Genomic DNA, 27,615 nt, shown 5'->3' with positions numbered 1-27,615 from the left:
GATGAATGAATGAAGTATTTAATTAGATGATAATGGCTAATTTAGATTGATGTTAGGGGGAGGGGGTGAGGCCAGATGATCTTTCACCTTCACTTGGTTGGCCTTGTTAAATGATGTAACCCCAATCTCATTAGAGAATAAATCTGAATTAGACACAAAACAAATGTTTTGGAATAACATAACTCTTCATTCAAGATTCTACAACTCTACTCTACCTCTACAATGAAAACAAAAACCTACTTATTACAATTCCAAAAATTACCATATTTGGCAAATTTTTGAGAAAAATAGAAATTTTCATTTGTGGTAATTTTTAGAACTCATCCTATGAATCCTAATTTTTCCCAGTAAAAGCCCCCAACTAAGGCAAGATGAATTGTCAACTAATCTCTGAAATTTAGAAAGAAATTTTGAAGTTATTACAAAGTAGAAAAAACAAAAAACACCTAAGATATTTTAAAAATAAAATTCGAAGGTCAAAAATGAATTTCTGGCTCTCAAAAAAAAAGTCAAAATGGCCCTAACAGAGTTGGATGAGTTGGAATCCACCTCAACAATAGATTTTGAAAAAAACCCATATTCGAGTCAAAAGTTATGACTCTCTAAATCCCCTACATCATTCTCCCCTTCTTGAAAAGAACGAAGCTCCTGCGAGTTCCAGTCCTTAAACTGCTTCCTTTTAGGCTCATCCAATTGCAACTCCCATTCCATAATCCAAGTGCTATCTATCGGTGCCAACCCTTCCCACTACACGAGATATATGTTGTAGTCACCCTGACAAGTCTGAACAATATTCTTGTCTAGAATATGTGCAACCTTTTCTCTCTTTTTGATGGGTATGGTGTGTGTCCAATCTACCTCATTTTCTTTTTCAATAGAAGTATCATCACCATGGAAAGTATACAAATCAGAAATATTAAATGCACGAGATATATCAAGACCATTTGGGAGCTCTACCTCATACGCATTATCATTAATCTTCTTCAAAATCTTGTAGGGGCCAATTTTCTTATATTTCAATTTATGATAAGTCCCAATAGGAAACCTCTCCTTTTTGAGTTAAACCATCACTAGATCACCTACATTAAAAACTTAATACCTTCGAGTAGCATCTGTAGAAGCTTTGTATTGCTTATTGTTGTCCTACAACTTTTGTCTTACATTTTCTTGCAACTGGTGGAGCTACTCTGGAAAGGCTTCTCCATCATCATTGATTCTATCACCCAAAGGAAGCTACACTAAATCAAGAACACCTTGAGGTTTATGTCCATAAACAACTTGAAATGGTGACTTACTAGTTGACCTATTCACTGAGCTGTTATAAGAAAATTTTGATTGAGGCAATGCCAAATCCCATTGTTTGGGCTTCTCTCCAACAATACATCACAACAAATTATCCAAACTACAATTGACAACTTATGTTTGTCCATCTGTTTGTGGATGGTAAGCACTACTGAACTATAATTTTGTTCCCATTTTCTTCCATAATGTCTGCCAAAAATGACTCAAGAATTTAGTATCAATCAAAAGTAATTTTTTTTAGAACCCCATGCAATCTGACTATCTCATAAAAGAATAACTCAGCCACCCTAGTAGCATCGCTTGTTTTCTTACAAGCAATGAAATGAACCATTTTTGAGAATCTATTCACAACTACAAAAATAGAGTCATTACCTCATTGTGTATGTGGCAATCCCAATACAAAATCCATACTCAAATTTTTCCACGGTCTAATGGGTACTAGTAATGGCATGTATAATCCAATGTTTTCGGAGTGCTCTTTGGCTACTTGACAAACTCGACACCTCTCCACAAACCTAGTGATATCTCGCTTCATCTTTGGCCAATAGTACTTATCTACCACCAAAGCTATTGTTTTATCCTTCCCAAAATACCTCGCCATACCACTACTATGAAATTCTTGAATAATATTTTCTCGCATTGAGCCTATAGGAACACATAACTGCTTTCTCTTGAATAAGTAACCATCTTGCATTAGATAATCACTTGAACAATGTATGCATGTCTAGGTACTGGATTCTTCAATTGATCAACAATTTCCCAAAATACACTATCAGACTCACACAAGTCTTTGACTGCATCAAAGCCAACCACCTCTATTGCCATGATATTCAAAAGAACAACTCACCTACTTAAGGCATTTACAACTTGATTTTGTTTCCCTGATTTATGCTTTAGAAAAAAGGTATACCCTTGTAAGAAAGAGACCCATATTGCATGTCTAGTGTTCAATTTCTTTTGTGTGTTCAAGTATTTCAAAGAAATATGGTCTATAAACAACACAAATTCTTTGGGTACTATATAATGCTTCGAGTGCTTCAAAGTTTGCACAATTGCATAAAATTCTATATCATATGTAGAATATTTCTTTCGCACATCATTCAATTTTTCACAAAAAAAAGCAATGGGTTTAACTTCTTGGCTAAGTACAACATTGATGCCCACATGTGAGGCATCACAGTCCACTTCAAACACCTTGTCAAAATCTGGTAGTGCCAATACTGGAGCTTCAGTGACCTTCTTCTTTAGGTATTGGAAACTCTCTTTAGCCTCTTTGGCCCATGAGAACTCTTGACCCTTAGTGCAATCTATCACAAGTACTATAATGCTGCTGAAATTACAAGTGAACTTTCTATAGAAAGTAGCCAAGCTATGGAAACTTCTCAACTCAATGATACTACGTGAACTAGGCCACTCAAGAATGGCTCAAACTTTCTCTAGATCAATCTTGACACCATCTGCAAAAATGACAAATCCTAGAAAAACCAAGCTTTCTTGCATGAACCTACACTTCTTTAAATTAGCATAGAGCTTTTCTCTCTTCAATACCCCCAATATTATCCTCAAGTGTTACAAATTTTTTGTCCCTTCCCTTACTAAAAATCAGTATATCATCAAAATAAACTACTACAAACTTGCCAATGTAGGGACGCAACACAGTGTTCATGAGCCTTATAAAAGTACTAGGTGCGTTGGATAAACCAAAAGGCATAACCTTCCATTCATTCAAACCATCCCTAGTTTTGAAAGTTGTTTTCCACTCATCCCCCTCTCAAATACGGATCTGATGGTATCCACTTTGTAGATTAATCTTAGAGAAATACTTTGCTCCAGCATATCATCCAAACGTGGGATAGGAAAATGATACCTAATGGTTATTCTATTGATGGCTTGACTATTTGTGCACATCCTCCATGCCCCATATTTCTTTGGAGTTAATAATGTTGGGATAGCATAGGGGCTCATGCTTTCTTGTACTAAACCATTTTTTATGAGTTCAGTCACTTGTTTGTCCAATTTTGCATGCTGGGTGGGACTCATTCTATATGTTGCTTGATTGGGAAGACTTGCTCCTGGAATAAGATCAATATGATGTTGGATATCTCATTTTGGGGGAAGTCCATCAGGTAGCTCCTTTGGAATGACATCTGAATATTCTTCCAACACTACAGCTACTTTTGGTGGTATAGTCAAGTCTTCCTTTTCCCCCTTTTGTACTACCAATGCATAACAACACCCTATCACTTTCATCTCCTTGACAAGTTCCTTTTTAGATAGCATACTTTCAGTTTTTCCATCACCCTTTAGAGGTAATAAGACTACGTTAGATCCATCCTTCTAGAAGGTGTAAGTATTATTTTCCCCATTATGAACAACCTTTTGGTCATACTACCAAGGACGACCCAAGAGGATATGGCATGCATCCATCAGAATCACATCACACCATAGCTCATCCTTGTAGACCTTTCCTTTCGAAAATATAACAAGACATCTCTTATCTACTATGACTTCACTTTCCTTTTTAAACCATGCAATCTGATAAGGAATAGGTTTCTTTTCACACTGAAGATTTAGTTTATCTACCATTTCTTTAGAAACCATATTCTCACAACTACCTCCATCTACAATTACTTGACATACCTTTCCCCTTGAGGTACACCTTGTCTAAAATATGTTGGTCTTGAGCCATGAATCATCAGTGCTCTTCTCCTCTACATCCTTCTTGACTAGAATAATCATTATCCTTCTCATCATGAAACTTTTTGCCATATCTGGAGGTATTTCTTGTTTAGATTCATTGTCAGCCTGTGCTAGGTTCACTCTGGATGGCCCTCCTTGATTTCTATCTTACATGTTGAAATTGGAACACTCAAAAGCAGTGTGGCCTTCTTCTCCTCATCTAAAACAAGCAAAAGGCCTTCTCTAGTTTTCCCAACCTCTTCTACTTTTATAGCCTTGACCTCGTTAAAACCCCCATCCTCTTTCTTGATTCGGAGGATCCGGCCTAGCATCTATAATTTTTTCAAAGCCTTGAAAACTCTCTCCCTAGCCACTATTAAAACCTCCCCAAAATGGAGTTGATGTATCCCTTCGACCACCTTTATTCCTCTGGTTATATTGCCTATTCTACTTTTCTTTAGCCTTTAGAACTAGTTGGTAGGCTTCCTCCATACTGTTAACATGATGCATTCTCAATTCATCTTGAATAGAAAATTTCAAGCCATTAACATATCTAGTAGCCATCTGCTCATTATTTTCTTGATGCTCTATGTGCATGGATAGCTTGTAGAACTCATTTGTATAGTCTTGCACTGAAGACAAGTTTTTCTTTAAATTCTAGAATCTGCGAAAGAGGGTTTGTGAATAATCCATGGGTAAGAATTTTTCTCTCAACTTTCTCTCCATCTTGATCCATGTCTTAATCTTCTCCTTTCCATTTCTAACTCGTTCCTTTTGGGGTGATCCCACCATATCATTGCATGCCCTTTTAGCTTTGTGCACACAAACTTCATCTTCTTTTCTTCTATCATGGGCTTCCATTCAAAAAAAAATCCCATCTCATTCAGCCAGTCCATTAGTTCTTCTAGCTTAAGACTACCAACATAGTCTAAATTATCAATTTTTATTGCTTCACTCCTCCCTTCAAAAGCTTTGAGAACTCTATCTTCATAGCTCATTTCTCCTAGTCTCTCATCTTTATTTTCTCCCTCTTCATCAATATCGTTTCCTCTTTGTATTTCCTGGTTATCTAGCCACTCATTGAGTTGTTCAATCTCCCTTTGCATATCTAGTACTAATCTTTGCATCACCGTGATGCCTCCCCTTCCTCTTCCTCTCCCAGCCATCTTACTACTCTAATACCAAATGATGTAACCCCAATATCATTAGAGAATAAATCTAAATTGGACACAAAATAAATATTTTAGAATAACATAACTCTTCATTAAAAATTCTACAACTCTACTTTGCCTCTACTATGAAAACAAACACCTACTTATTACAATTTTGAAAATTACCATATTTGGCAGATTTTTGGAAAAAACAAAAATTTATATTTTTGGTAATTGTAGACACTTAAAATTATCCTAAACACTATATTAATTAATTTTAATATTGCTCGTGACATTTTAACTAATTATTAATTAATTAATTATATTGCTCACATTCTTCTACTAATTTAATTAAATTATTTTAATTAAATGAGTTCATTCTCCTAAGTATTTAAATTTAATTTAAATACTCCTAGCCTAAATGTGTTAAATTAATTTAACACATGATTCTCCATCATCCCTTTTTTAAAATAAACTTTGTTTATTTAATCCTCACATCCTATTAATTCCTCTAAACCCATGATTAAATTAAATCCTATTTAATTTAATCCTAATCCTATCCTAAAACCTAGTCTACAACCATCACTCTCATCCTTCTAAGCCTACCCACTACTTAAACCCACTTTATTATCCTAAATCCCTTTTTAAACACCTTTTAGCTCCTAAGAGTTTGCATTTATTTGTATATTCATGATAGTATTATATTCTTAGATTTTCTTTCTACATCCATTTCCATTATCCATTGAGTGCTCTCAAGAATGGTTGCTTCCATAGCCATATCTTGAAGTATTCTCCATCATTTAGCTTAGTTGCATATTCATTATTGCATCTTTCATCATCTTGGGATTCATAGTTGTGTTTGGAGAGAGCACACTCACATCCCTCCAATCTAAAACACACCAACATGGCCTCTCATGGGTGCCTTTGTTGAGTTGTTTGAGGTTGCATGAGGACTTGATTTATTGGTTGCTTGGAGTTGCAAAACTCAAGCATAATATTAGTTGTGTTTCATTTTGTCTTGAATATCTTAATATCTATGTCCAACTAATGTTTCTTTGTTAACTCTTGCTTCTAATAGGTCAAATTCTCTTGCATACAGTAATTTTAAAAACTCATCCTATAAATCCCAATTTTTCCCAGGAAAAGCCCCCAACTAAGGCAAGATGAATTGCCAACTAATCTCTAAAATATAGAAAGAAACTTTGAACTTATTACAAAGCAGAAAAAATAAAAAATACCTAAGATATTTTTAAAATGAAATTTGGAGGTCAAAAAGGAATTCCTAGCTCTTGAAAAAATAGTTGAAATGGCCCCAACAGAGCTAGTTGAGTTGGAATCCACCTCAACAATAGATTTTGAAAAAACCCCACAAAAATCTAAGAAAACCTAGATTAGAGTCAAAAGTTATGACTCTCTAAACCCCCCACATCATTAAGTAGAGAATATTAAAGTATTCTCAAAACCAAGTGAAGCTCAAACTAACATACCAAGGAATCTTAAACCCAATCCATCTACCTCTCATCTTCTTATCCCAGTAAGTCATCTTTTCTGCCACTTTTTGCATATTCAATATTCTGTTATTCGCAATCTTGATAATGGCAGCCTCCATCTTGTTGGTAAGTTGTTCCTATCCTATCCTTTTATTTTTTAAAATGCATCTATTTATCTCCTACCATAACTCCCATATGACAATAGATGGTGTTGCAGTCCACAAGCTACCATACAAATGGTCCTTATTTCAAATAGATGTTTGTCTTTGGTCTTAGATGTTTTCTAATTAGGTAATTATAGCCCTATTTAGTGTTCTAGTTTCCAGTAGTCATTTGGTAGTTGCTCTAAAAAAAATTGACCCCATAAGAAATCTACAAACCATAGTTGATGAGGACTGTTGGAGCAACCTTCATTACTGCATCCAAACCAAGGTAGCCCATTTACTTTGTATTTGTATACCATGGAAAGACTTGTAAACTTATATTCATATTCCAACTTTATTAAACTGATTTCTCTTCTTTCTATTTTGGTGCTCATAATTGGTATTGCTATTTAAAGATTGTAGGAAAGAAAGCAACGAGTGAGTATGGGATGTTTAAAGCTAGCCTTCATTTGTTAATATTTTAAGTTGCTTTTAATTTGAAAAATGGGCATATAAACCCATAATTGGGTGACAAAATGTTTACTAATGTTGTTCTTAAAACTAGATTTAGAAGGGGCCATAATGCTTCATCAAATCTTCAACATCATCTCTTAAATGGAGGCCATTTTTTTTGCAAAAAATTAGGGCTCCATCACTACTAACTCTTTAATATCCTTCTAAGAGAGGTGACATTATATTATCAGTCAACTTAAATTTGAGTCCAAAAAACCATTCTTCATTGCATTTTCCATTCAATGTGTTCATAAAATGAATGAAAATGAAGATCACATCACATTTTAGGGGTTTATTCACCTTTAACATGGTTGGAAGAGTAGAAAAAGGTCATAATATGTGTGGATGGTCTAAATTCAGATCCTCATCAAAATTAAGATGAATCAATATGCATTCATGTTTCATTGTATCTAATGTGGAAATGAATTAATGTATTGGAAAATTATATTCTAATGACACAACAAAGATCCAACATAGAAGTTCAATGACTTTAGTAGTATTTGGTAAAAAATTTCATACATTTTTATTCTCTACAAAATCTTCTATTCTCTAAAAATTGTATCAAGTCATCATAAGCTAATATGATTTTACACCTTTTTCTTTTACAAAAATGGCATTTGACAAAAAATATGAATACTTATTTGTTGTAATTATTGGAATGACAATGCTCGTGGTGGCTAGAACTGGCATTGCCATTGGTGGAGATCACACAGACGGTATGCAGACCTCTTATTTTTGTTTTTACTTTGCTTATTATTATATTTCACATGTTACCAACACTTTACCTTTGAGAAAAAATTCTACTAAGTAATCTACTTGCATGTTGGATAATGTTGAGTTGCTTATCACACAAAATTTATATTTCTCCCTGTTTATTTCATGCTTCATTTAAATGTTGAAATCTATAAAGCTCTCAATATATTGTGAAAAAATAGAGGTGTTTGGCATCTAAGTCTTTTATATTCTTGTCTTTAATATTTATCCCCATTTAATAATTTCCCCTCTTTCTGGTTTTATTTTGTAAGAGTTGAACTACCAATCATTCCATTAGTGTTATTGACTAGAAAATGTATTGGTAAAAAGGCTTTTGATACCATACATTTGCAATACAATGACACAATTTTTCCATTTTTTGAAGTCTCTAAAATCACGGTAGCATTCATACAAATATTGCAAAGAGGATTCTTTTTCTCTCCCTCTATCCAATATGTGAGTACTCTATGCCAGTCATCCCTAATTATAAACATTAAATAGATTCACTTGTGCCATCGATTTGCATGAGTGATGGTCTAGCATATGTGGTCTCTAAATCAGAATTCTCTCTCATCAAATTCATTTAGGAGGCCATAATTAGTCATCAAATAAGTGACCATTAAATCATTTTCTTCATATCAATACAGTAAATGATAATTTCAAATCATTAAGGATTAATAACTCTATCAAAAGAAGAGCACAATGGAAAGCAAAATTGGTAGTGATGTCACCGAGAACATGAAATTTGAAAAGAACATGTTGTTGAAATTTTAGTCATGTTTTTTATTAGTGACATATCAGATTATAAGCATCTACTAAGCATATTGCATAGTTAACAGTGTTAACCAAGCATTTTAGTTGCTACCGAGTCCCTTGGAAAATTTCAGTTTGCACCAAGCAATTACTACTTTGCTGATGATCAACAACATAAACCAAGCATCTTAGTGTATGCTGAGTTTGTTAGTGCAAACCAAGTTTAGCAGTTGCTACCAAGTTCCCAGTCATAATAGTAAGAATCTAGTGTTGACTGAGCCACTTAGTTTTAACCAAGTGATTTAGTTTATATATCAAGTTTCACCGTATTCACTAAGTCACCAATGTAAACTGAGTTCAAAACTACTTGGAAGTGATCAATATGGATAGAGCTTCTATGTTTATTGAGTGCATGATGGTGTAGAGCATTGATAGTTGATGTTGAGTATCATAACCTCATTGAGTCAGTCTTCAAAACCTGAGTTCCTACAGTATGGGCCGACTTTGTGCATTTTGTGTAAACTTGTATTTTAGCCGACTTTATAATTTGATTAATTAGATTGGTATATATGTAATGTATAGTATCACATCCAAAATGTGAAACAAGAGTATGAAAAAGCAATGTAATAAGAAGAAGTGAGTAGAAGAACAAAGTATAAGGCCAAAAGTAGTATTAAAAGTAGCAAAGTTTTATCTATCACAGTAAGGTGAGCAAACCAAGTTGCAGATCAGAGATCAAGTAGTTGTTTCATCCTAATAGGTGGATCAGTAACTGCTTGATCTATCAAATCCTTTAACAAGGTAGACCTAATAGTCTTATGTAAATCTATTTATTGAGTACATACTTCATTGTATGTTTGTAAATCCTTTAACAAGGTGGACATAGCAGTCCTTATTGCTCCTAACAGGGAAAATCATCAAAAGTGATTAGTGTAAGCCTTAATCGACCAACTTTATACTGTAGTACTAAAGCTTGTGGGTATCATCCTCATCTTAGTTTTACTTACTATTTGGCAGGTTTCTAGGTTACCAAATTGTGTGTTGAAGTGTTATGTATACTTCTATGTTTTTAGTTTCTCATGCATGCAACTAGATCAGAATACATGTGAAGCTTTAATTAGTAATTAAGGAATAAAAATTTCTCAGTTGCTGATTTACCCCTCCCCTCTCAGTAACTTAGACTTTCATAATATTTCCAACAATTGGTATTAGAGCTTTTGTGGTTCTCAGAGAAAAGCTTAAGAGCTTGAGCAAAGATCAAAGGCTATGGAGATATTCAGACTTGATAAGGCTATTGATAATGAAAAGCTATATTTGGAAATGGATATTGCACAACTCAAGAAAGAAAAGGAGAAACTCTCTCAATCCTTGAAAAGAAGAAAAGATCTTGCAATCCAAATGAATGACCATCTCTATATTGAAAGAAAGAATTGAAGACCTCCATTCAACAAGCAACCCAGATGAAGCCAATGAAGCAATCAAAGAACTATCAGAAAAGAATAGTTCACTTTGAGAGGAAGTAAGAAAACTAAGAAGAGAGCAAGAAATTCAGTCAGTAAGAAAATGTGAAGTTAAGGAAGAGAAAAATAAGATAAAAGAAGAAATAGAAGGAAAGAATAATGATATTCAACATTTATCCCTTCAGCAAGCTAACTTCATTAATTAGCTCACCAATGTAAATGAAGAAATCATGAATCTAAGATTAGAGAATGAAAGATTGCAGAATAATCTAAACACTAAAAGACAAACCAATGAGAGTATGATGAAATCTCAAGGAGACATAAATCGGTTGAATGAGAAAAGTCATTATAGACAAAAGGGAAAAGTAGAAATTGTATATACATAAGAAGTTAAATCATCCAAGCAAGGAGCTAAAAATAATCAAAGACCTACTTACAGTCACTGTGGTAAGATAGGTCATATATCAAACAAATGTTGGAGCAATGGGAAAGAAAAATTCAATGGGAAGTGTTACAATTGCAATTGTATATGTGAAAATGCGGGCTATGCTAACACACACACTTCAACATGGTCCTTATTTGCGAATTCATCCCGGAATGAACATTGGATTGTTCATCCGAAAATCAGTCAACAAAGCGACTTGTTGCCTTCTATCTAAAGGGAATTTCTTGCTAGATATCCTCAAATTTGAGGTGTTAAGAAACCAGACCCTCTAAGAATGAAGGATTTAAAATAAAATGTGACTAATCTATATGATATGCAAGTAATCTAGATGAAGTGCAAGAAATTAATCCAGGAAATAGAAGGCATTAATCTAAATGTATGCATTGTTATTTTAAATAATAATTTAAATGCTATAACAATATGAAAGATAGAAATTTGAGTACTCAATTCGACAGCAATTCAATACTATTCAAATTCCAACCTCTATAATGAGGAAATGAGGGTCTCTTAAATAGAATTTCCTGGAATCCATCAATAGTTGAGATCGATTTCAATCAATGATCAGGATTGAAAATGAAGTTTAGTCATAAAAGAAGATTCCCAAATCAAAGGCAATTAACTAGCTCAGATCTGAGTGTAAGAGTCAGTCAACTTAGATAGACTTTAGTGTCAGAGTAAGTGATCTGGGTCACTTCTAATTTGATCAGCAGTGAACTGGGAATTTCCTTTTTGAACTGAAGAGAGATTTTGGAGAGATATTTAATTTAATAAAATGAGATATGGTCTCATAATTACCTTTTTCATTTAATTAATTAGAGGTACTTTTCTTATTTAATTAAATAACTTCATTTAATTAATTAAAATAGGCATATTTATTAAATTAAATAAATTTAATTCCATAGTACATTAGCCTTAGGATATAATTTAATTTAATTAAAGTATAAGTACTTAATAATTAAATTAAATATTAATCAATAGGTTTAATGTGACTAATATGAGTAAATACTATAGGAATTAAATAATAAGCATGATGAATGCAGATTAGGGTTTTCTGCATCTGACAATTAAGTCAAGTAGCGAGTAGCAAAATAAGAATTTGCCTAGTGAAATAGGACTTTAGGATTGATCATAAATAGACCAGAATTGGTATCATAGCAATGAGCCAGTTTTGGGGTATTACATTTGTCCCCTCTTTGAATGATTGTGTGAGCAGCACATTCAATTCAAAGAAAAATCAAAAAATGTGATGCGAAGATGAGATTGGTTCCAAAGTTGATGACACAGAGACCAATTGATAAGCTTTTAAGGACTATCTCCAGAACAGAGCTTAATCCTAAGGGATCCAAGTAGAGCACTTAGATACCTAAGATTGATAGCATTTAAAAGACTATCTCTAGAATGGAGCATAATCTTTAAGGATCTAGACAGAACATCTAGATACCTGAAATTGATAAGCATTTAAAAGGTTTCTTCAGAATGAAGTTTGACCTTTAAGGATCTAGATAGAACACCTAGATACCTGAGATTGAAACAATTTAGAAGACTATCTCCAGAACGAAGCATAACCTTCAAGGATCTAGATAGAACACCTAGATACCCAAGAGTGATAAGCATTTAGAAGATTATCTCCAGAACAAAGCTTAACCTTCAAGGATCCAGGTAGAACACCTAGATACCTAAGATTGAAAGCATTTAGAAGACTATCTATAGAATGGAGCATAACCTTTAAGGATCCAGATAGAAAACCTAGACACCTGAGATTGGAAAAAAAAAGATAACAAGGTCCAATTATGAGTCATAGAAATCCCCAGAATGAAGCTTGATCCTCAGGAGTTGGGGTTTAGACTATCCCAATACCTATCCATGAAACTTTGAGAAGAGTTTTTATAAGGTTGATCAATTGATGAAAAGATAAGATAGGTAGCAAAGATGCCAGATAGAAGAGAACAAGATGCCCTGAGTGATGAGATTCCCTAAATGATGAGGACATAAGATGGGAACGAGATGCCTCGAGCAATAAGTATTCAATGATGTAATCATCCTGCCCCCTCGGGAGCAAAATTGAAAGATGACACACAAAAAATATGATATAAAGCAGTATATCATGAGATATAGAAGAAATCTGAGAATTAACAGAATGTAGAAGAGATCAGAATGATCTAAAAAAAAGAGAAGAGATCATAACGATCTAAAAAAAAATTAGAGTTGTTATGTAATGATTGCGAGGTCTGAAAGACCAATTTTGACCAAAAATTGACCAGATTTAGCGATAGTTGACTTGAGTTGACTATTTCCAAAATGGATTTTGAAAATATGGAGAATGTAGAGTTGAAAGGATGCCAAGAATCACAAAGTATCAGAAAGATTTGGGTTGCACATGTGTTCGATCGCATCGATCTCCAAAATTTTAAAATGCATTTTTGAGGCTCTTAAGTGTGTCAGATTTTGAATTCAATCCCAAAAATGGATTCAGAATGATCAAATTAGCCAAAGGTGTGATTTTTGCGCAAATCCGAGCACTTTGAAAATTTTGGTCAACAGCTATATAAGGGCCCAAGGGGTCATTTTCAATTCATTTGTGCTTTTTGTCTTCTATTGATTTGAGCTCTAAGAGAGACATGGCAGTAAATGTGAGATATCATCAATTTGAGCACTCCAAATGACACAGTCAGCCAGCAGACTACAGACCACCGGTGAGTCATCGATTCCCTTCCTTTGTACTTTCTCTTTCACATATTTCGATGTCATTTATTGCATTTATTAGCATGTTTTACGATTGTCCAATCAATTTTCGTACGAGACCTATCTCTTTTCATGCAAAGATCTTCTTTCTTCGCGCCAAGATCTTCTTTCTTTGCGCAAAGAAATAGGGTGCGCTATTTCTTCACATGCAGCGAGAGGATCTTCGCGTGGGAGACACTATGTCTCGCACGAAGAACGAGATTCTTTGCGTGAGGCAATTCATTTCTCGCGCGAATAGCTCTTTGCTCGCATGATGACGTGATTCTTTGTGGGAGGAAAGAATGTTTTCATGCAAAATTGGGATATCTTTGCATGAGATTTCATGAATTTCACACAAAATCCTGTGACAATCATGTTTAAAAGTTTTATTTTCGCGCTCAAAAATTGCATTTTAATTTGTTTTGATGCATCATTTCAACTTGATACTGATTGTTTCATGTGTCACTTCTTGTTGTGTGTGCAGGAGGTCTTTGGTGACATTGCATTTAGATTGCATTACCCACCATATGGGGAGTTATTACAGAGTCTTGATGATGCTGATCGGGTACACATTGCACGATTGGGTTTGTCTTCACTATGCCAAAGTCTAGCAGTGATGGTGAATCATGGCCTTCTCATTGCATTGGTAGAGAATTTCCATTTGGAGATGAAAACATTTCATTTGCTAATGGGTGAGATGATGATTACCCTAGAGGATATATGGAGGATCCTGAGGATCCCATTTCATGATGCTTGGGTTGTCTATGATATAGTGCCCCAAGTAGGGATAGAGGCACTATCTATTATTTTTGAGAGAGAGCTATCAAGGGGTAGGGCCATCAGCTGGGATGAGTTGATGCACACCTATGGACCGACGCACAGGCTGGCATTTGTGCTAGCTATATTTTTGAGCTATTTCTTATGTCTTGACAAAGGACAGCATGGCTTGGAGTGTGGGTGGGGAATCATGCTCCACAGGATGCTAGAGGCACTAGAGATCTTTGGGTGGGGTCAGTGCATATTGGCTCACCTTTTTCATGAGATGCATGAGGTTGTCTTCCACAAGAAGAAGACCATGGCAGTGGGATTATATGTGTTCAGATCTGGGCTTGGGAGCATCTTCCCATATGCAGGCCAATTTTTGAGGATGTCAGAGAGCCCATGGAGTCGTATATATGTAGATATCGACGGCACATCACCCAGGTCCACCTGGGTAAGACCGAACACTGGAGGACACATCTTGATGACCTTGTGTCCATTGTATGGCAACCTTGGAGAGAGACAGAGGACTAGGATGATGCCCTAAGAGAGCTACCATGGATGTTTAGTTCTCGACCTCTGGCGGGTAGGACTACATTAGTTATTGAGAGATTTGTGATATCATGTGTGTGGTTGCAATATGGCCGACCCTAGGACATTTCTCTTGAGTATTGCACCTATGCCAAGTTGTAGAAGGACGTTGAGTGGGGATGGCTAGCACGGATAGACCCAGGGCAATCCATGATAGATATTCGCAGCCTAGCTATAGTTCAATGGGACTACTTGCCAGAGGTATTAGATGCCAGGATGACGCCTGCATATCAAGAATTTTTTATCAAGCATCTATTCTCATGTTTTATAGATCCACTGGGGATGATAGTACAATCACAGAGGTAGGTGCCCCAACAGTAGCAGGCATAGCCACAACCGTCAAGTCAGCCACAGCAGCAGTCATGGGTCTAGCACTAGGTTCAGAAAATGAAAATTCCCCCATGTAAGATGGTATCAAACCCAGGTGTTGAGGGTAGTGGGACAGGACATAGTCAGCGACAGAGATAGAGGACTAAGGAGCAAGCCGCTCAATAGGAAGCTCCACAGCAGCAAGTGCCACCATAGTCGTAGGCACCACCATAGTAATAGGCACCACCAGAGTGGCAAGCACCTAAGATGTTTGATGAGGACATGCAGGATCAGCCTACAGCTGGGGTACAAGACACGGTATGGTAGTACCGAGAGCGTATTCATGTGGCCTCCCAACAATTTGGAAAGTTATAGATTTCAATGTCAATCTGAGATGCACAGCTGGTAGAGAGTTAGCGGGATATAGATTGATGGAGAGAGTGCACCGAGACTGCAGAGTAGAGATTAGAGTTGGCATAGGATGAGGTTCGCTTCCAATCAACTTGGTCAGCATACAATTATGCTACATATACAAGTCTAGTACCTGATGAGACACTTCAAGTTTAACACTTTTCTCAGTATGCTTGAGAGTCTGGAGGAGCACAACCTCCTGTCAGACCAGATATGCCACCGTCACCTCTGCCACCTATTGCTCCTGCTCCTCTTGGAGGCGAGGGTAGAGGATAGAGTTAGATGCTCTATACTTAACTATAATTTTGATCTCTAGCTATGTATCAACTAGTGTGCCAGCACCACATGTATCATTTTTGATCAATTGGTCTTGAGTAGCACCCATTTTTTTATACTGATCCATTCTTTTGATATATATATATATATACAAGATCTTGAACCGAGTATCCCTGTGTACATGTCATTGTCTGTTTTGCTTTACTTTGATGTACATGAGATGGAAATTTGTACTTTGATATGAGTGCAGTGATGTGATGTGATTATGAGCATGTAGAGTAGATGTTGAGTATATGGATGCAATGCACATGAAAATGGATTGACATCTCATGTAGTGTTGCATGTTTTTGCTTGACAGTGATAGGTATTCGATTGAGGAGTGTGAATTGATGAACCAAATGCTTGTGCAGCCGTGAAGAAACCTAATACATGTGGAGGTGCCCCCAATCCTTCATTACAAAGGGTAGGAACAGAATGACCATTGAATTGCGTGCTTATGCAAATGAAGTATGTAATGCAAGACTATGTTAAATGTAACCCTAGGTCTGGTTACCAAGCCTCAATATTTAATCATCACCAAATATAGAGAAAAGCTCATAGGTCATACAATTCCCACTGACATTGCAATCATGGAAATATGAATATAACATACGTTATTGGTTTGTCAGGATTAAATGTAAGCATTTGAGGCACAAGAAGCCAGAATGACCAGAACATTTGCCCCTTTTAATGTAGCAAGTTAACATAAGCATCAAAGCATAAATGCTAGGATGACCTAAATGTTGCTTGCATGCAAACATGCTAGAAACATGAGAGATCCATCTCATGCTCAGTATTAAGTAAGTATTATGTCTGCAATGACCCTTACATTCGTAACCTGAGATAGAAGTGTGCTAGATATACTCGCAGTGAACCATACGTTCACTTAGCAGGACGAGTATCAGTATTTACTGTGGCATGAAGAGTTCACTCCAACAAACAAGGAGAAGAACCAATGTTATTGATGTATTCATATAAAAGGAGTTGAGGTAGACACATCCATCCAATACAAGATGGAGGCTCTTATAGTGGACACCCCTCTTATAAGAATATGTCAACTAAATTGGAACTAAACCGCAAACAAAAAGCAAAGAAAAGATCATGCCCCTAGTCATTACTTCTCTAGTCAAAGATGAAATCATCAAGTTTCTTGAGGAGATATGATAAAGAAAAATAAAGAAAAAAAAGAAAGAGCTCAGCATATCCAATCAAGTATATCATTTTTGAGTTTAATGTTTTGGGATTGATGTCAAGTGTTAGTGTCCAGAACATGTTTGAAAGAAATCTCTTCAGTAGGATGACAATAGTAGGTAGACATAGTCAGAACGACTGGTGACTGAGGTCAAAGAGGAAACTTCATGATGAAGAACCTAAAGAGGACTAAGCGATAGTAGATAGACACAACCAGGATGACTAGTGACTGATGCAAGAGAGATCTTCCATAAAGGAATCTAGAGATGTGACCCAAGCAATAGTAGGTAGACATAGCTGAAACAACTGGTGATTGTTGCAAAAGAGATTCTATGAGGAGAATCTTTAAGAGAGTGACACTAAGGACAGTAGGCAGACATAGTGAGGACCACTGGTGACTATCGCAAAGGAGATTCTATGAGGAGAATCAAAAAAAGGAGTGACACTAAGGGGGAATGCCACCGAGTTGTGACAAGACTCAATCCATGGATACATGAGCAGAAAATATGAAAAGTAGGAAAGAAAAACCATGAAAGTGACTGTATAGAATAGCCAGAAGATGTGCTACAAGATGAGGCATTGGGAACAAGAGGTGCCTGTTTACCAAGTTTTCACTTCTTGGCAGGATTTCCTTTTTTTACTACTGTGATGCCTATTTCTAGGTTTTCACCAATGGAACTTTTCTTGTTTTTCAATTTTTTTTGTATTTTTCTTTTTTTTCTTTTCTTTTCTGTATTTTTGAGATTTTTCACTTTTTTTGGTGTTAGCAAGGCACCTGTTGCTAGGTTTTCACCAAGGTAACAATTTTTTTTCAGGACTTTTTTTGATTTTTAGGTTTTTTTTCAGGACATACAGATATGTACAAAGAGCTTACTGATTTCAAATTAACTGTAAAATCACTTTAGGTGGAGAGTGTTGGCAGGTTCTTTAAGCACTTCTCCTTCGGTTGTGGAAAGCTAATAGGTACCAAATCCATATACTGCAGTGATGATGTACAAACTGAGCCAGTTTGGTTCAAACTTTCCTTTTTGTGCTCACTATTGTTGATTCTTGGGGTTCTCTCTTAGGACGAGATCACCCAGCTGGAAGTCACGTGGCCTGACCCTCCAATTGTAGCTTCTAGACATTCTTTGTTGATATGCTCATAGATGATCACATGCCACTTGTCATCATTCATCCAATAATACAAGCTCTTGAAGCCAAGCTATCCTATACTCATCATCAGTGATAAGGCCCTTCATAGAGATTCTCAATGTAGGAATCTCAACCTCTGTTGGAAGCACAGCATCTGCCCCATACACCAACGCAAAGGCAGTCATGCCTATTAGAGTCCTGATGATTGTCCTATATGCCCATAGGGCTGGATTGATCTAGAGATGCCAGTCTCTCCCCGATTTGCTGACTGTGCGATGGAGAATTTTGAAGATCACTTTATTGTATGCCTCAGCTTGGCCATTACCCTAGGGATAATAAATGGAAGACCAATGTTGTGTGATTCTCAAGTTCTTGCATGGTTCCTTGAGGTCTTTATTCTTGAATCGTCCTCCATTATCAGCAATGATTAAGGATGGTACACCATATCTAAAGATGATGTAGTTTGTAATGAAAAGTGCTACAGCTTTTCCATCAGCAACCGTGAGAGGTACTGCCTCTACCCATTTTTTGAAATAATCTATAGTTGTGATGATGAACTTATGTCCATTAGAAGAGGTTGGGTGAATTTGCCCCACCAAGTCAAAGGCCCATTGTTGAAATGGCCATGTTGTAGTAGAGTGAATCAGCTCTCTAGCTAGAGCGTAAATGAGATTCCTGTGTAACTAACACTGCTTGCAGGACCTAGCATACTTGATAGCTTCTTGCTCCATTTTGGGCCAGTAGTAACTAGCATGAAGGAGTTTGCAGGCTAGTATCAGGCCATTGGAATGAGACCTGCAAATACCCTCGTGAATGTCAATTAGTGCGCATTTGGACTCGTTGGGTTCTAAAAACCTAAGGAGTGTTCCATCAAGACCTCTCCTATACAGATCATCAACAATAATGACATAATGTGAAGCATTATAGATTAGGTAACGTTTCTCATTTTGGGTCAAACCTTTTGAAATGGTTTGATTACGAAGGTAGGAATAGATTAGATGGTAGTGGGATGATTCTTGTCCTATAATAGAATAGATCATCCTAGAATTAGGAGTGTCATAGGATGGGTAGTGTAATGCTTCCACCAAGAACTCATGTTGGAGATCATTTTCTGGCATTTGTAGCAGGGAGGCCAAAGTGGCCATGGCATCAACCGCTCTATTATCTACTCGTGGAACTTTCTGGAAGGTGATGTGTGCAAAATACTACTTCAAGTCATCAACCATGTGCTTGTAAGGAATTAGTTTCTCATCCTTTGTTTGATACACATCATTTACTTGGTTGATAACAATCTAAGAGTCACCAAAGATGTCTAACTAATCCAGTCTCCATTTAGTTGCAATTTTCATGCCATTGATCAAAGCCTCATATTCAACAATGTTATTTGTACAAGGAAATAGAATCTTGTATGCTTTGGGAAATGAGTATATCTATGGTGTAATAAAGAGTAATCCAGCACCTGATCTCTTTTGTGTGAAGGACCCATCGAAGAACATAACCCATGTATGGTGTGTGAGTGTCAGAATTGACTCATCTGAGAAATCAATGTTCATTGGAAAAAGACTTTGTATGGGTGCCTCGACCAGCTGGTCTACAATTTCCTATCCCTTTATAGCCTTGCATTCAACATATTGGATGTCAAACTCATTGAGTATCATAACCCATTTAGCCAATCTTCCTGTGAGGGCTGCCTTATAGAGCAAGTACTTTAGTGGGTCAATTTTAATCACAAGCCGTGTAGTGTGAGCAAGCACATAGTGTCTCAACTTCTGGGAAGCAAAGACAACTGCCAAGAAAGCTTTCTCAATAATGCTATAGTTCTTCTCATAAGAAATCAGTGTTCAGCTCAAGTAGTAAATAGCTCTTTCTTTTTTGTCTTTATCTTCTTGAGCCAAGAGGATTCCCAAAGATGTTTCAGTGGCTGAAATGTATAAAATCAAAGGCTTCCCATTAATAAGAGGCATAAGAATTGGAGGATTAACAATATATTGTTTGATCTATGTTAAGCTTTGCTCACAATCTTGGATCCAATTGAATTTCACACCCTTATGTAAGGTCTTTGTGAAGGGTTGTGATCTATCCGCCAATTGTGAAATAAACCTACGAATAGATTGAAGCCTTCCCTATAGTCCTCTCATCTAACTGATGTTCCAAGGTGGTGGCATGTCCATTATTGCTTGTACTTTCTCATGATCTACTTTAATTCCTTTTGAAAAAATAATGTATCCCAGCAACTTCCCTGATGCGACACCAAATGCACATTTCTTAGGATTGAGCCGAAGATTGAATTTTTCCATACGATCTAGGATGGGTCCCAAATCTTGCAGATGAGTATTTCATTTAGCACTCTTGACCAAGGTATCATTGACATAGTCCTCCATGGTTCTATGCATTGTGTCATGGAAAATCGTAGTAATAACCTGCTAATATGTAGCACCGGCATTCTTCAAACCAAATGGCATCACATTCCAACAAAAGGTTCCCCATGCACATGTGAAAGCCATTTTCTCCTAATCTTCTGGCATAATTTTTATCTGATTGTATCCAAAAAAACCATCCATAAGTGAGTACATCTCATAGCTAGCCATCATGTCCATGATCATATCAACATTAGGGAGTGGAAAGTCATATTTATGACATGCTAAGTTAAGATCACAGAAGTCTTTACAAACCCTGATAGATTTATCATGCTTGGAAACTAGAACAATATTGGATATCCATTCAGCATAATCAATTGCATGGATGAAACCAACCTTTAGGAGTTTCTCCAATTCTACTTTGACGAGTAATGCAACGTGAGGGTGCATTTTTTGAAGCTTCTATTTTTTTGGTTTGATGCTTGGTGCTATGGAAAAATGATGCATGATAAGATCAAGATCCAATCCTGGCATGTTAGAGTATGTCTAGGCAAAATTTATTTTCTTTTCCTTTAAAAAGGCAATGAATTGTTCCTTCTCTTCAGGTGACAGTGACTATGCCAGATTTATCATATGAGGATGTTCTTCTGTGCCTAGGTTAATTAGCTGTGTCGGCTCTATTAACACTGATGATCTCTCCTGAAAGTGACTGGGAAGGACATCAAATATCTCATCGGCGGGTGTCTCAAAGAGGTTTTCACTCTTGGATATGTCTTTTTTTTTTACTTTTTTGGGATCTGACACTATCACAATGTGGTTTTCACCATCGAACCTCTTGCATTTTTTATTTTTAATTGTGTGACTGAGATATTTGATTTCGGCCTCAATCATGTTGATACTCTTCTCATTGGTGGAAGACGTTACATGTTCGATAGCATTTAGGTAACAAGTGAGATCATAGTCATTCTAGAATGTAGGGACTTCGCTAGATGCATTGGGGTTCCAGTCTATAAGCTCAGGATGTGTGAGTGAGAGAGTAGTCGCTGGTTCAAATGCGTTCATAGTATAGACATTAAGTGCATGGACCAGCAATTTGAGACCTAGGAAAACTTCATCCATAGGTGTGTTCAAACACCTCGAAATATGAACATTAGTAAGTGATGAGTCTAGGACACTAGTTGTATCAGACCCATGTGATCTAACCCTAGACATTTCACCCACTTCGATTTGGTTTTCATAGACATGCACTTGATCAATGTCTTTATCAGTAGTAGCTTTTGAAAGAGAGTCAAATTCATATTCATGAGAATCAGTGCTACATGGTGGGAGATTATAGAACTCCCCAATAGTGATAGGGACATACTCACCTTCATCCTTTGGATTCTTACAAAAATACTCAATATGGCATGATTGACTAGATTCTCCCTTTTTTGAATGATATTTGAGTTGCTCAGTATTGTCCTCAAAAGAATCACTAGTATCATCCATAGTGCTAACACGTGGCTCAAAGTCATCTGGCTTAGCAAAGAATTTAGCAAGATCATAAGGGATAGGATGGTGATAGGAATCTTCATCATTAGATTCTTCCTCTTGAGTACCTGACTCAGATTGTGACTCATTTTTAGATGAACTCTCAGGTACAGGTATGAATTTGTTTGATCCCAAATGGAAAGGGACCTTCTTAAACCCTAGGCCAATTGTATCACTGTTTCTTTGAGCTTTAGCTTTGATAAGATCAATTAGGCCATTGTTATTGCACCCAATAGGGCCAGTTCCCTTGTAACCAAAATACTTCATAGGCTTAAGATTAGGCCCATATTTCTTAGGAGTAATTTCTCGAGCTTGTTCTATTAGGTCCACTGGAGCCTCTTCTTTGTAAAGCCATGCAACAATGGCTCTATTTTTGCTTTCATCTTCTAAGGGAACTGTAGCCTTGACAAAAGCATCATTATACTTGGTCTGAGGTGTCAGCATGAACAGCTTCTTTGCCTCTGAGGGTCTCCCATAATGTCGAGGAGACTCTGGGAGAGATGTCAATGATAGCACTAGTTCAATGTGATACTCTCCCATGCCATTTTCTTTATGTTTGAATGATTGCTCAATTTGTTTCAGCTTATTGTCATGATAATTAGCGGACTTGCAACTGGCAAGGATGAAAGTTTCAGAAGCTTTGAGCATATTGCAAGTGTAGCTAGTAGTGGCAGGGATAGTAACTTCAAATCCATGAAATGGGAAATTAATGCATTGGTGGTATGTGGATAGTACAGCACACATCTCATGTATCCATGTTCATCCCAACAAAATGTTGTAAGCCAAGGGAATGTCAAGCACCTGACAGGTGACATCCCTCTCTACAAGACCGGCACGAATGGGTAAAAGCACAAGGCCTAGAGACTTTCATTCCACTTCATCATATGCTTTGATAGTAATCTTTCGTCAAGGATCAACAAAGTCCTTAGAATAATTCAATTGTCTAAGTAGAGCAGTAGAGACAATATTTAGGCCAGCACCATTATCAATGAGTACCCAACAAACATGTGTCTGATGGATCATAACCTCGATGTGTACAGGTTGATTGTGTGGGTGACTTAGTGAGTTTTCATCTTCCTCAAAAAAAGTCATAAGGTATGGAGAGTTCAGGTGACCTACCATGGATTGGAATCACTCAAGATCAAGATCTTGAGGAACATTTTCCTCAGCGAGGGCTTTGTCCAGAATCTTCCTGTGAGTAGGCAAGATTTTAAGCAACTCAAAGATGGAAATCTGAGCATTAGTTCATTTTAGCTGATCAAGAACACTATAACTGGTTGCGATCAAGTTCGTTGTGGGTTTTGTACCTTTACCGTATGGACCAATAAGGGCTTTGTCTTTGTGTTGTTCAGGATTTGAAGTAGGAGGCGCAGGGCCTTTGAGCACCAACTTGGCATGAGAGTGAGTAATAGCATTAGCACAGTGTTGTGAAGGCATATTATCCATTATATCGAAAGTAGGGCCCCTCAAGACAAATCATGTCTTGGGTTTGTCGTTATCTTGCTTGCCCTTAATGGTAATAATGTCACAATATTTAAAATCCATAGGTTCAACCATGTGAATGACATTGTCATCATTGGAATATGTATAGTTGACCTTGTTGTAGGGTTGTGGTTTCGAAGTCTCTCCCTTTTCATAAGCTGGGAAAGGTTCTTTGAATGCCTTGTGATCTGAGTTTTTGTTATGTCCATCTACCACAAGATCACTAGCATCAATCATGTCTTGGACTTTATGGCGCAAGTTTATATAGTTGCTAGTTTTGTGTTCCTTGTTTTGGTGATACTCACAGAATGAGGTCTCATTCCACCATGGTGGATGTGGTTGTGGATCATAGGGATGAGGGTTATCCATTGGTGAAATAAGCTTATGTTGTAGCAATGTCTTGTAAACCACATCCAAAGGTTCTTCCAAAGGTGTATACTCTCGTTTGGGGCATGTTGTCCATGAGTTTCTCAATTTTTTTTGGATGTTTTATTGTCAGGAGGAGGTTTCTTAGCATTTTTGGCTACCTTGAGGTAGTCTGAGAGATTAAATACCACTTTAGCAGGTTTGGGTGTGACATTTTCAACAACTCCATCATGTACAATTTCTCGGTTCTTGTTGACATGTTTGGTTTTATCCCTATTGGAAGTGGAACCTTGTTTTATGTCTCTCTGAAGAGTGAGTTCACCTTTCTTGACCGTAAATTCCTTGATACAGATAGCCTATGTAATCATGTCTTCAAAGGTACATGGACCTTGAAGTTGGACTCTGTATCCGAAATCAGGTAGGAGGTTATCAGTGAAAATGTCAAGCTTCTTCGTTTCTAGGATTTTACGAGAATACTTAGTGTATAGTTGTCTCCACCTTTGGAGGAAAGTAAGGAAAGGCTCACCAGCCTTCTGTTTAAGGTTGCATAGATCTCGAATATTGATAGGGTGTTGTATGTTATGAGAATATTTTTGAACAAAGAGATTGGTAATTTCATCAAACGTCTTGATACCAGGAGGTAAATGTGAGAACCACTCCAAAGCCTGAACACCTAGGCTTTTAGGGAATAAACACATGAGGTAGGTTTGATCATGTATAAACTCCATAGACAAAGCACCAAATTCTCGCAACTAATCTTGGGGATCAGTAGTACCAAAGTACTTTTCATATTTGGACAATTCTACACCTCATGGGAAAGGCAGCATGTTTATGCTTTTGTCAAATGAGAATGGACAAAGAGTGTTCAATGTGTATGTCTTTGTGGGTTTCTCTTTCTCATGCATCATCTGAGCCAATTGGTCTTGCATAATTTTTAGTTGTTTTTGGAATTTAGAAGTCTCAGTTTCTTCTTTCGATGTGATAATGGTTTCCACATTAAAATGAGAGGGTAGTTTAGCTCCCTCTTGGGCAAGTTTGAGAAAGTACTTTTCTTTCTCTTCATTGAGTAGGATTCCCATGACCTTTTGGAAGTCTTTGTCTCTTCAACATTTTTCTATGTGTTCAGGGAGTATTTCCACCTCATCCTATTCCTCATCAGTATCATAGTCTTTCTCTTTCTCTTTGTCATTACTAGGTGGTTCTTGATGTTGACTATGACTACTATGTTCAGGTTCATGATTAGTCATTATAGGAACGTGTTTAGTTTCAGTGTGTCATGTTTCAAAAGATCCTCTGAAAAAAGGATCAGACATTGTGTTTGGTAATGTAGGACCTCTTCCTGTCTTAGTATCCTCTTGGTACAAAGGATTCCTAACTTGTTGCAGGTTTATGGAAAATGAAGTTGAGTCATCAAGGAAGATTCCCAAATCAAAGGGAGTTAACTAGCTTAGATCTGAGTGTAAGAGTCAGTCAACTCAAATAGACTTTAGTGTCAGAGTAAGTGATCTGGGTCACTTCTAATTTGATCAGTAGTGAACTGGGAATTTCCTTTTTGAGCTGAAGAGAGATTTTGGAGAGATATTTAATTTAATAAAATGAGATATGCTCTCATAATTACCATTTTCATTTAATTAAATAATTCTATTTAATTAATTAGAGGCACTTTTCTTATTTAATTAAATAACTTCATTTAATTAATTAAAATAGGCATATTTATTAAACTAAATAAATTTAATTCCATAGTACATTAGCCTTAGGATATAATTTAATTTAATTAAAGTATAAGTACTTAATAATTAAATTAAATATTAATCAATAGGTTTAATGTGACTAATATGAGTAAATACTATAGGAATTAAATAATAAGCATGATGAATGCAGATTAGGGTTTTCTGCATCTGACAATTAAGTCAAGTAGTGAGTAGCAGAATAAGAATTTGCCTAGTGAAATAGGACTTTAGGATTGATCATAAATAGACCAAAATTGGTATCATGGCAATGAGCCAGTTTTGGGGTATTACAGCAATCAGCATGGTCATAGAGCTAATGAGTGCAAAGAGAAACCTAATTTTGAAGGAAAATGTCACAAATGTAACAAGCATGGGCACAAGTCATTAGAATGTAAAACTAAAATATTGAATCTAGTAAAATAGATTATGAAAGCTATATTTGGTTGGGACTATAAATCTTGGTGCAAATGTCATTATTGTGGAGAATTTGGACACATTGGAATGAATTGTGTAAAAGAATCATATAACGATAAGAGATTATACTAGAAGATGTTTCATTTGTACCAAACTTAGTCATCTTTCCAAGAACTACATGACTACAAGAAGAATTGAAGATTAAAAGAAGGCAAAAGTTGATAACATTAGAAAATAGATGAGACAACAATGGGTTCCAAAATCTTTTGAGAATGCAAGTCCAACCTGTGATGAACAAGTCACTCAAGAATTGGGTGACTAGATTTTTTTCACTTGATTTCTTTAAGGAGAACTAGAATTAGGATACTAAAGAAGAAATCTAATATCAATTCTAGTTAGTAGGATGGAAGAGCCAAACTAGCATTTAAGATACAAGGGGATCACCAAGTAAAAGATGGGAGTCACTATCGAGTGAGGATGCGTTACTATCTTACCAAGAAAGGTTGGGTTGCAGACTCTACTGAGCAAGGTCAAGAGTACCTAAAGTTTTGTGTGGCTACCAAGTCATAAAAGACTTCATCAAGCATTCAATGCAGGTGAAGTGGATGATAGCCTATCATTTAAGTGAACAATCATACTAGGTATTCATGGAAAATTTAGATAAAAAGGGTAAAATCAAGGTCATTTCTCACTGCAAATTTTTGAGAGCTATTTGTGCAGAGCGATTTTTGAGCATTCAAGCAATTTGAGTGAATTGTTATTGAAGATCTTCAAACCCTACCAAGTGAAGATGGTAGCTACTAGTAGCAAGGAAAATAAAGATTCAGACATGTTGGTTCAAGGTGTGGAATGGAAGGCACCAAATTTCAAGCTAACTCATGCCATTACATAAACCCTAGATTTGAGTGGAGGCCCAATTAGAGATCCCTCCCAAGGTACTTCTAATCAACAATATCCATTCTCATTTCAAGTGTACAATTCAAGATATTGGTAGATTAGAAATAGATGAAACCCTAGAGAAACTATGCATCAATGGTGTGTTGAAACTGTTAGTCTAAAAATGGTTTTGATACTTGAGTACCAATATACTTAAGCACTTTCTACATTAAAACCGAGTACACTATGTATGCCGAGTCATAGGTTGTATCGAGACAGGAAATTCATCAGGTGTCGAGAAACCTTTAGATGTTGAGTGACTATAGGTACCGAGCATGATCCAAGTTCCAAGAAATACTCAGGTGCTGAGTCATAAAGGATGCCAAGCAAGATAGGAATGATACTGGAGCTGAGTTACAGAAGGTGTCAAGCATCAAGAATCTGTAAGTGCCAAGTAACTCTGAATCAACATATGAGTTTGTAACTTCACAAAATCACATGTAAACCATTTTCATGGCCAACATATGATGAATCTCGAAGGATTTAAGTGATAAGATCAAATCATTTATATTCCCTATGCAATCTACATGCAACCAATAAGGAAAATGTAGAAGGCATGCAACCAATGATAAAAGTATAAGGAATGATCTGGAATCATAGATTCAATATGGATCATAGATCCACTTCTAACCCTAAGTCTTCAAATGTCTTTATAAGGAAGACTAAGTCTCATTATATAA

The 27,615-nt window shown here is 36.4% G+C and overlaps 1 pseudogene; it reads left to right on the top strand.

The window, feature by feature from the left end:
• The first annotated feature begins 15,336 nt into the window (after positions 1-15,336).
• Positions 15,337-27,615, top strand: part of LOC149559612 (caffeoylshikimate esterase-like) — a 30,700-nt pseudogene continuing 18,421 nt past the window's right edge.

This window comes from Cupressus sempervirens, chromosome 5, assembly GCF_028749045.1.
Source record: "Cupressus sempervirens isolate cs-2001-9-10 chromosome 5, ASM2874904v1, whole genome shotgun sequence".
Taxonomy (NCBI): Eukaryota; Viridiplantae; Streptophyta; class Pinopsida; order Cupressales; family Cupressaceae; genus Cupressus; species Cupressus sempervirens.
The sequence above is the reverse complement of the archived record's forward strand: the minus strand, read 5'-3'. Positions and strand labels throughout refer to the sequence as shown.